At 37.2% G+C, this 10331-nt stretch overlaps 1 non-coding gene across 1 annotated transcript; it reads right to left on the bottom strand.

The window, feature by feature from the left end:
• Positions 1-6110: 6110 nt before the first annotated feature.
• Positions 6111-6218, bottom strand: LOC112787644 (small nucleolar RNA R71). Its single transcript, XR_003195045.1, has one exon. It is a non-coding gene; the product is annotated as a small nucleolar RNA R71 (small nucleolar RNA).
• Positions 6219-10331: the final 4113 nt, after the last annotated feature.

Here is a 10331-nt window from a genome sequence, read left to right as displayed (position 1 = left end):
TATTCATAGGTTGTAATGGGGCTAGGGAAAAGGTAGGGATGCATATGGTCAAGTGAGTTTGGAATTTGAATCTTTGATTAACCTAAGCTCTCAGCAAACACATATAACAACCTATACAATTCTAATACACAACCTAGATACCCATGATTCCCACTTTTTCACATACTCATGCATTCCTTTTAATTCACATCCCATATGCATTGTTAATATTACTTTACTTTGGAGCATTTTTGTCCCTTTTTTATTGCATTTTTTTCTTTTTCTATATATATTTTTTCTTTTTTTTAAATTTTTCTTTTGAAATATATTTCTCTTTATTTTGTATTATTTTTTTCCTTTTTTCAATAAAATATATACAAAAGTATCAATGCATATGGTTTAAACATAATTAATACATGAGTATGTACCCAATTCCCAATATTTTCAATGAAAATACAAAGTACACTTTTACCTCAACCAATGTCCCAAGTTTCCTATACCCAATTGATACACACCCTCATTAGACTAAGCTAATCAAAGATCCAAATTAAGGGACATTTATTATTTTTCACTTAAGGGTAGTGATGTGTCATAATTAAGAACAAAAGTGATTCAATAGGCTCAAAATTGGCTAACAATGGTTGATGAAAGGTAGGCTATTTAGGTAAGTGAGCTAATTGAAATGATGGCCTCAATCATATAAATGCATGTATACATGGAATAATGGACCTATAGAATTAAACAAATCAAAGATCACAATCATAGAAAGAGAACAATGCACAAAAGAATGGAGAATAAGTGGTTATATGATGTAGCCATACAATTAGGCTCAAAACTCACATGCTTGTGTTCTTAAATCAAAAACCATGTTCCAAAATAAATTCTTCAAGCAAGTTCACGCAAAAATTTTTTCTTTTTGGTAGGGTTCCCTAAAACAATTTTTCTTGGAAAAGAGATCATCACCCTAACCAAGTAGTCCTAATAAGAAAGAAGTGGTAAGGTATGTAAAAATTCTAACTAACATGCAACCTATCATGCAATGCAACAACTAGCTAACCAAAGAAAATTAAGAATTGGTTCTCAAATCACCAATTCAATGAGACCCAATGACTCAAGGTCACTCAATTCCCTTAGCCTAGGTCAAGAGTAAAGAGAACTACTCAAACACTAAAGGAAACATTCTATAAAACACCTAGTGTGCAATAAAAGTAAACATCACAAAATACAAGAATTAGCAAAACCCATAACTATCATAAGCAAGAAATCAACAATAACAATGAAGATAAACATAGAAGAGCATGGAAACATAAAATTTCATTAAAGAAAATTAAGATCCAACAATGGTTCATCAACATAAAAGAGAGCAAAATAAGAAATTAACAAGAGAAACTAACAAGATTAAGACAATAGAACACTAAAATATCAAGAGTTGTAATCAAAACAAGAATTGAAAGAGAAATTTGAGAGTGATTATCCTAACTTTACCCTAATTTCTATCCTAAATCTAGAGAGAGGAGAGAGCCTCTCTCTCTAGAATTCTATCCTAAAACATGATAAAAACTAAACTATGACTACTTGGTTCATTCCCCCTTCAATCCTTGGGTTCAATAGCATCAGAAAGAGTTGGATTGAGCCCAAAATGCTTCAGAAATTGCCCCCAACGAGTTGCCCAAATTGGACCCACGCTGATCCTGCGACACATGCTTGTCATGTGCGTGTATGCGTCTCTATATGTCAGGAAACTATAGCAAATTATATATCATTTTGTAGCTCCGGATGTTAGCTTTCCAACACAACTAGAACCACCTCATTTGGACCTCTGTAGCTCAAGTTATGATCGATTGAGTGCGAAGAGGTCAGGCTTGACAGCTTTGCGGTTTCTTCATTTCTTCATGTGTTCTCCCGCTTTGCATGCTTTTCTCCTCACTTCTTCCATCCAATACTTGCCTTATGAAGTTCAAATAGGCTTGCTAGAAGAAATCTCATGAAAGCTGGGAGCAAGAAATTGAGCATCGAACCCTTACCGGAAGTGTATCCGCTCTAGTCGCTCTAGTGTATAGGGTTGATCACTCAATTCTCTTCTACTCATGCTTTCCAAGATTTGTTTTTCTTCTACCAATCAACATATGGTCAATTGAGTTTGGAATTTGAATCTTTGATTAACCTAAGCTCTCACCAAACACATATAACAACCTATACAACTCTAATACACAACCTAGCTACCCATGATTCCCACTTTTTCACATACTCATGCATTCTTTTTAATTCACATTCCATATGCATTGTTATTATTACTTTACTTTGGGGCATTTTTGTCCCCTTTTTATTACATTTTTTTTCTATATATTTTTTTCTTTTTTTTATTTTTCTTTTGATATATTTCTCTTTATTTTGTATTATTGTTTTTCTTTTTGTAATACAGTATATACAAGAGTAACAATGCATAGGTTTAAACATAATTAGTACATGAGTATGTACCCAATTTCCAATATTTTCAATGAAAATACAAAGTATGCTTTTACCTCAACCAATGTCCCAAGTTTCCCATACCCAATTGATACATGCCCTCACTAGCTTAAGCTAATCAAAGATCCAAATTAAGGGACATTTATTGTTTTTCACTTAGGGGTAGTGATGTGTCATAATTAAGAACAAAAGGGATTTAATAGGCTCAAAATTGGCTAACAATAGTTGATGAAAGGTAGGCTATTTAGGTAAGTGAGCTAATTAAAATGATGGCCTCAATCATATAAATGCATGTATACATGGAATAATGGACATATAGAATCAAACAAATCAAATATCACAATCATAGAAAGAGAATAATGCACACAAGAATGGAGAATAAGTGGTTAAATGATGTAACCACACAATTAGGCTCAAAACTCACATTCTTGTGTTCTTAACTCAAAAACCATCTTCCAAAATAAATTCTTCAAGCAAGTTCACGCAAAAATTTTTTCAAATTGGTAGGATGCCCTAAAACAGTTTTTCATGGAAAGGAGATCATCACCCTAACCAAGTAGTCCTAATAAGAAATAAGTGGTAAGGTATGTACAAATTCTAACTAACATGCAACCTATCATGCAATGCAACAACTAGCTAACCAAAGAAAATTAAGAATTGGTATTGAAAAAGGAAGTTGTTACCCATGGAGATCGGTCGGACGACCTCCCCAAACTTAAAATTTTGCACCATCCTCGGTGCATGCAAAGAAGGGCAATGTGGATGGGTTGCTACAACTGATGAGCTCCTTCAAAAGATTGTGCGGATGGACTTGTTTATTGCCCCATTTAGAAATTTTTCCTTTCCCTCTTTCGGTGGCCAACCTCAAAGGAGAGAAAAAGAAAGAAAATTAAGCCTACAACAAAGATATGAAAGCAATTAGAACATAGGCGGGGTTAATGCCAAATAAAAGTATAGTTCTCAAATACATGGTAGCTACAACATGTGAGTGAGAAAGCAATTCAAGCAAAGGCATATTAACTAATACTTGATGCAAGAACAAGTTAAAGCTTGAAGAGCATGTTGAGCATCAAGTTCAAATGGAAATTGACACAAACAAGATTAGGGATAATCATGAGAGTATTTGGCCCTATCCTAACACAATGACAACAATGTATAAAAACAAGGGATCATGAGTTAGGACGGACTAAAGCACTAATCTTGTGTGTAGAGAAAATATTACAATTAATGTCAAACAAGTCACAAAGCACCAAGATTAACCAAGAAATTCTCAACAATTGAATATAAGAATCCAACACCATTATTAAAACAAGAACATAGAAAAGAAAACATGAACAAGCTATAAAAACAAAATTAAAATGCAATGGGTGATAATATGCAAATACAACTGATAAACCACTATTTATGGTTTATATTGTGTTTTAATTGAGTGGTTTCATCAAGTCATCACCCACTTATTCATACTAATTGCATGATTTTACATTTTCCTTCCTAGTTTTATTCTATGGTTGAAACCTTGCTTCCTAGAGATCTTTAGTTAGTATATTTTAATTCTCCTTTATACCATTCGATGCCGTGATCCGTGTGTTAAGTGTTTCAGGCTTTATAGGGTAGGAATGGCTTAGAAAATGGAGAGGAACCTTGCAAAAATGGAAGGAACATAAGAAACTAAGGAGATGACCAGCGAACACCGACGCGTGCGAATGGCTCACGCGAGCACGTGGAATGGAGAAAAATGCAGCGACGCGTGTGCGTGCCTGACGCGTACGCGTGGATTGGAGTTTGCACGAATGACACGCATGCATGGACGACGCGTACGCGTGACAAGGAAAATCGCTGAATGACGCGAACGCGTAGACGACGCGTACGCGTGACCTGCGTGATCTGCAGAATTAACAGAAAACGCCAGGGGTGATTTCGGGCTGCGTTTTGACCCAGTTTTCAGCCCAGAAACACAGAATAAAGCCAGGGAACATGCAGAGACTCAACACACAACTTTACACAATAGACATACAATTTTTTAGATACATTGATACATTCTCATTAGGATAGTTTTAGGTTTTTAGATCTGAATTTAGAGAGGATTACTCTACCTCTAGGTTCTCTTTACATTCCGAGTTTGTTACTTTTGCTTTTGGATATTGAAGAGTCATTACCTCCGCTGAAGATACTATTCTAGTTTGTTTCCTTACTTACTCTTTTATTTATTCCATATTCTTAATTCTTGTTTAAAGTAGTAATTGGATTATTTTCATGGATTGTTAATGCAAAGGATTACTTTTATTTTTAATTAATTTTGAATCCCTATTTTATTTAAATTATCATGTCTTCTTCTTATATTTTTATGAGCGTTATATTCATGTCAATGGAGTAGACTCCATACTTGACATGGGGGTTGATTAAAAGGAGACACTTGAGTTGGAAGGCTTAAGTGCTGATTAAACTGGAAGTTGTTGGCTAGTTCTGTATTTACTAACGCTAGACCTTCCCAAGGGAGAGGACTAGGATTTGCGAATAAGAGTTAGCTCAATCACTTGACTTTTCTTTATTTAGTAAAGGTTAACTAAGTGAAAACAACAACCTTTTCAATACTACACTTAAGAGCTCACAACAATGATAGAACTTCCAATTAATCATTCCTCCAGTCAAGGCTTTTTATTTATAATATTAATAATCATTCTTAGTTTTTATTGCTTTAATTTACAATTATTTAATTGCTCATTATTCAACATTTAAAACTCTTGGAAATTCCTAATTAATAAAATAGCATCCTTTCTCGCAACTCGTTGGGAGACGACCTGGGACTCATACTCCCAGTATTTTTTATCTAAATTTTTATGACACCTTTCTAAATTGGTGAGGCAGATTTTAGCTGGTTAAGAGCTATACTCGCAACGCTGTTCTTACATCACAATCTCTTAAATGGCCTAACTTTTACCACGCACCAGTTTTTGGCGCCGTTGCCGGGGAGTTGTAATTGTGTGCTAAATTATTAATTAGTGTACATATTTTATTTTTTATTTGCATATTTTATTTTTATTTTATTACCATGAGCTATATGTTTCTTTAATTGAATGACGCATTCACTGCCTGATCCGAGCTTAGCTGCATTTGATCCTGAAATTGAAAGAACTATTTCACATATTAGGCGAGCTCGACGTCGGTTAGCCTCTGAGGGTGGTGAAGTGATTGTTATCGATTCACCAGTATCATCTGAGGGCGAATCTGAACCGCCATCCGAGAGCGGAACAAGCTCCTTTACTACTGATTCAGTTAATTCACGTGCAGATAGAATGGCAGCACCTAGGAGGATTACTCTCCAGGAAGCTGGAGCCCCAGATTTTACAATGCAGCCGTATCATGTATATCATCCAACTCTGGCTGCAGATTTTGAACTGAAGACTGCACTAATCAACTTAATGCCCAAGTTTCATGGCTTACCTGCTCAGGAGCCCATCAAGCACCTCAGGGATTTTCAGACAGCCTGTTCTACTGTTAGGCGTCAGGGTGCGAATGAAACTTCTATTTTGTTAACTGCCTTCCCGTTTTCTCTTGACGGAAAGGCGAGGGAGTGGTACTACTCCCAACCTGAAGCGACTGTTACTAACTGGGATACGCTCAAGAGAGAAGTTCTAAAAAAATACTTTCCAGCTAAAGTTATAGACAGACTAAGGAAAGAGATCTCATGCATTGTTCAAGGTGAATCAGAAACTCTCTATGAGTACTGGGAGCGTTTTAAGAACCTTCTAGACGCATACCCCCATCACATGATTGACAGGCTAGTGTTAATCAGCTATTTCACTCAAGGCATGAAGCCTCGAGATAAAACTACAGTAGATGGTGCTAGTAATGGTTCTCTGAAAAAGTACAAAACCACAGATGAAGCATGGCAACTGATCAGCGACTTAGCTGAGTTTACTAGGAATCACAGGCACAGGAGCACCCACTCAAAAGCTATTGCAGAAGTTTTCTCTAGCACTGAGACTTCTGCTCTTACACAGAGTATATGCGAAATGACCAACCTACTGAAGCAATTAAAGTTGAATCAACAACAACAAGCTCAGCCTTCCCCACCACAGCAAAGCCAACAGTTAGTTCCACAAAGAGTATGCGGCATATGTGCTGATTATAGTCATTATACTGATGAATGTCCGCAGCTCCAACAAGAAGACACTACTGTGGCAGCTACTGATAACTTCTATGACCGCCCAAATCAAGGATATAACCAACAAGGTGACAACTACAACTAAGGTGGAAACTATAACCAAGGATGGCAAGACAACTCCAACCAAAGTTAGAGGGATAATTCCAACCATGGCTGGAGGGACAACTATAACAGTGGAGGCAGAGACAACAATGGAAACCAGAGATGAAATAACAACAACAGACAGCAGAATCAGAACCAACCTTATAGAGCTCCTCACTTACGGCAATCACAAGGACCACATCACAACCAACAACAGGTCCCTCAGACCACTTATCCCACTTTCTCATCAAATGACGAGATGCTTTGTTCTCTTGCACAAGGACAACAAGACATGCAGACTATACTGAACTCTACTTTAAATGGTCTGAATACCACTTTAAAAGCTCTCGCTGCCCGGATAGATTCATTACCTACTCTCACTAACCAACCTTTTAGCTCCAGTGAAATTCCTTCTCAACCCTTACCTAACTCCAAGGGTGCCATCAATGCCATCACTTTGAGGTCCGGAACCACACTACCTGAGAGGAATCAGGAAGAGCCAAGCCCAATAGAATACGCCCCAATTGAAGACTCAGTGGAAGTAGAAGATGCTGAAATGGAAGATGCTGAAGAGGAAGATGAAGTACAAGACGAGGTTGAGGAAGAAGTAGCTCAGCAAAAGAATGGACCACCAATGGATACAGAAGCTGCAAGTGGCACCATCCCTATCCCATTCCCACACCTTGCAAGGAAGTCCAGAAAGCAGATGAAACTTGATCCCAAAATGGTAGAAATTTTCAAAAATGTTGAGGTAACTGTTCTCCTTTTTGATGTTATTCAGCAAGTACCTAAATATGCAAACTTTCTGAAAGATTTATGCATTCATAAAGAGAAAATTAGTGAATTAGAAACTATCCCTTTAGGTAGTTCTATATCTGCTTTAATGGGAGGTATACCTGAAAAATGTAGTGATCCAAGTCCATGCATGGTTAACTGTACCATTAGAGGTGTAATATTTTCTAATTGCATGTGTGACTTAGGAGCATGTGTTAGTATAATGCCATTGTCTATATATGATACTCTAAGGCTCCCTCCCTTAAAAAGGTCGGCAGCTCGTTTTGTGTTAGCAGATAAAAGAATTATTACAGTAGTTGGAATTGCTGAAGATGTATTAGTGAGTATTAAGGGACTCACATTTTCCATTGACTTCTATATCCTGGAAATGCCCCCTAATGACTCAAGAAGACCATCATCAATCCTGCTTGGAAGGTGAAAAACCACTATTTTATGGTTTATATTGTGTTTAATTGTGTGGTTTTATCATGATCCTTACCCACTTATTCATTAAATTAGCATGCAATTATAATTCCTTCCTGAATTTATTACATGTTTGAAAACTGCTTCCTAGAGACTTTAATTATGTATTTTTAATTCTCCTTTATTCCATTCGATGCCGTGATCTGTGTGTTGAGTGTTTCAGACTTTACAGGGCATGAATGAGTTGGAGATTGGAAAGGAAGCTGGCAGAAATGGAAGGAACACAAGAATTTGAGGAGATAACCAGCGAGAAGTGACGCGGTCGCATGGCTCACGCGACCACGCGAAGGAGAGAAAATCGCAGTGACGCGGCCGCATGGCTCACGCGGCCGCGCGGATTGGAAAAGCTAAAGTGACACGGTAGCATGGACGACGCGAACGTGTGGCAAGGAAAAGCGCGAATGACGCGTCCGCATGGGTGATGCGATCGCGTGACATTTGCGATCTGCATAATCTGCAGAACTCGCTGAGGGTGATTTTGGACCTTATTTCGACCTAGTTTTCGGCCCGGAACAACAGACTTGAGCCAGAGAACATGCAGAATCAAAGGACAACATTCATTCTACACAGTTTTCAGTTTTAGATCGAGTTTTACTCCTCCTCTAGGTTTTTTTCTTTAGTTTTTAGGATTTAATTTTCAATTGGTCTTAGCATTGGAACATTGAGAAGAGTTAGTACTTCATCAAGACTTCGTCATTCTAGTTCGTTCTCTTAACTTGGTTTTATTATTCCATGTTCTTTGCTTTGCTCAATTTTGTCAATTGAATACTTTTATGATTATTTAATACAAGGGTTATTTCTTTTATTTTAATTCATTTTAATTTCCAATAATCATGTTTTCTTTTAATTCCCTTTCATGTGTTATGGATTTATTATTTACAATGAGCGAGTAGTTCCCTCACTTGATGGGGAGTTGATTGAAAGGAACTCTTGAGTTGGAAGGATTGAAAGAAAATTTGTAATTGGGTTAACTGTTGGATTGCTATCTAGTCACTAACACCAATCCCTTCGAACTAAGTGGGTTGCAACTCGTGAACAGATCTAGCATTCCAACTCGTTTGACTTTTCTTTACCTAGTAAAGGATAACTAAACAGAACTACCATTAATTATCAATTAATCTTGAAATTATTCCATCAATAATAGAGATTCCAACTAATCAACTCCCACTCAAGGCTTTTACTCATATTATTTAATTTCTCAATTTAATTTTCCATCTACTTAACTCAATTTCTTTGGAAACATCTGATTAATAAAATAGCACACTTTTCTACAACTCGTTGGGAGATGACCTGGGACTCAAACTCCCAGTAATTTTTACTTTAAATTCTCTGTGACATATTTCTAAATTGATAGGCAGATTTTCGGTGAGTTAAGAACTATACTTACAACGTAACTATTTTAATAATTTTTAATTCACCAACTTCTGTGCTCCGTCAGAAGGCAATTCCTGAAGACCTCGAAGTTCAAGCTGGACACATTCTCAGGAACTTACTCCTTTGAGATAGATGGCAGAACAGTAAGTTTCAGTTTAAATGAAGCTATAAAGCACCCTCTGGAAGATCATTCTATCTTTCAGTGCGACATCATTGATGAAACTATAGCTGAAGTTCACCAAGAAGAATTAGAAGAGAAGCACATGTGGCAAGGTCCAAGTGTGGGGACACCCTCTGAACATAATAAAGACACCTTACCATTACCACTAGCCCCGGATGATCCAGAACCTAGCCATGAGCAGAAATTGGAATTGAAGCCCCTTCCTCCACACCTCAAGTATGCTTACCTTGAGGATAATCAGAAGTTTCTAGTTATCATTGCAAGGGAACTCACTTCTCAACAGGAGGAGCAACTGCTTAGTGTGCTGAGAAAACATAAGAAAGCAATTGGATGGAGCTTGGCGGATATAGTAGGCATCAGCCCTCAAGTTTGTGAGCACAGAATATATTTAGAAGAGGAATCAAAACCTGTCCATCAACCCCAAAGAAGATTGAATCCAACCATCTTAGAAGTTGTCAAGAAAGAAGTGACCAGGCTACTTGAAACAGATATCATTTACCCCATCTCAGATAGTGAATAGGTCAGTCCAGTACAAGTGGTGCCCAAGAAGTCTGGAGTCATAACAATAAAAAATGAGCATGGAGAGCTCCTGACAACTAGAGTGCAAAATTCATGGAGGGTTTGCATTGACTATAGGCGTCTCAACCAAGCTACTCGCAAGGATCATTACCCCTTGCCATTTATTGATCAGATGCTCGATCGCCTGTCAGGTAAATCCCATTATTGCTTTTTAGATGGTTATACAGGCTACTTTCCAATTCATATAGCTCCTGAGGATCATGAGAAGACCACTTTTACATGTCCCTTTGGAACGTACTCTTATAAAAG

The sequence above is a fragment of the Arachis hypogaea genome, chromosome 20, assembly GCF_003086295.3.
Source record: "Arachis hypogaea cultivar Tifrunner chromosome 20, arahy.Tifrunner.gnm2.J5K5, whole genome shotgun sequence".
In the NCBI taxonomy this organism is placed as follows: Eukaryota; Viridiplantae; Streptophyta; class Magnoliopsida; order Fabales; family Fabaceae; genus Arachis; species Arachis hypogaea.
The sequence above is the reverse complement of the archived record's forward strand: the minus strand, read 5'-3'. Positions and strand labels throughout refer to the sequence as shown.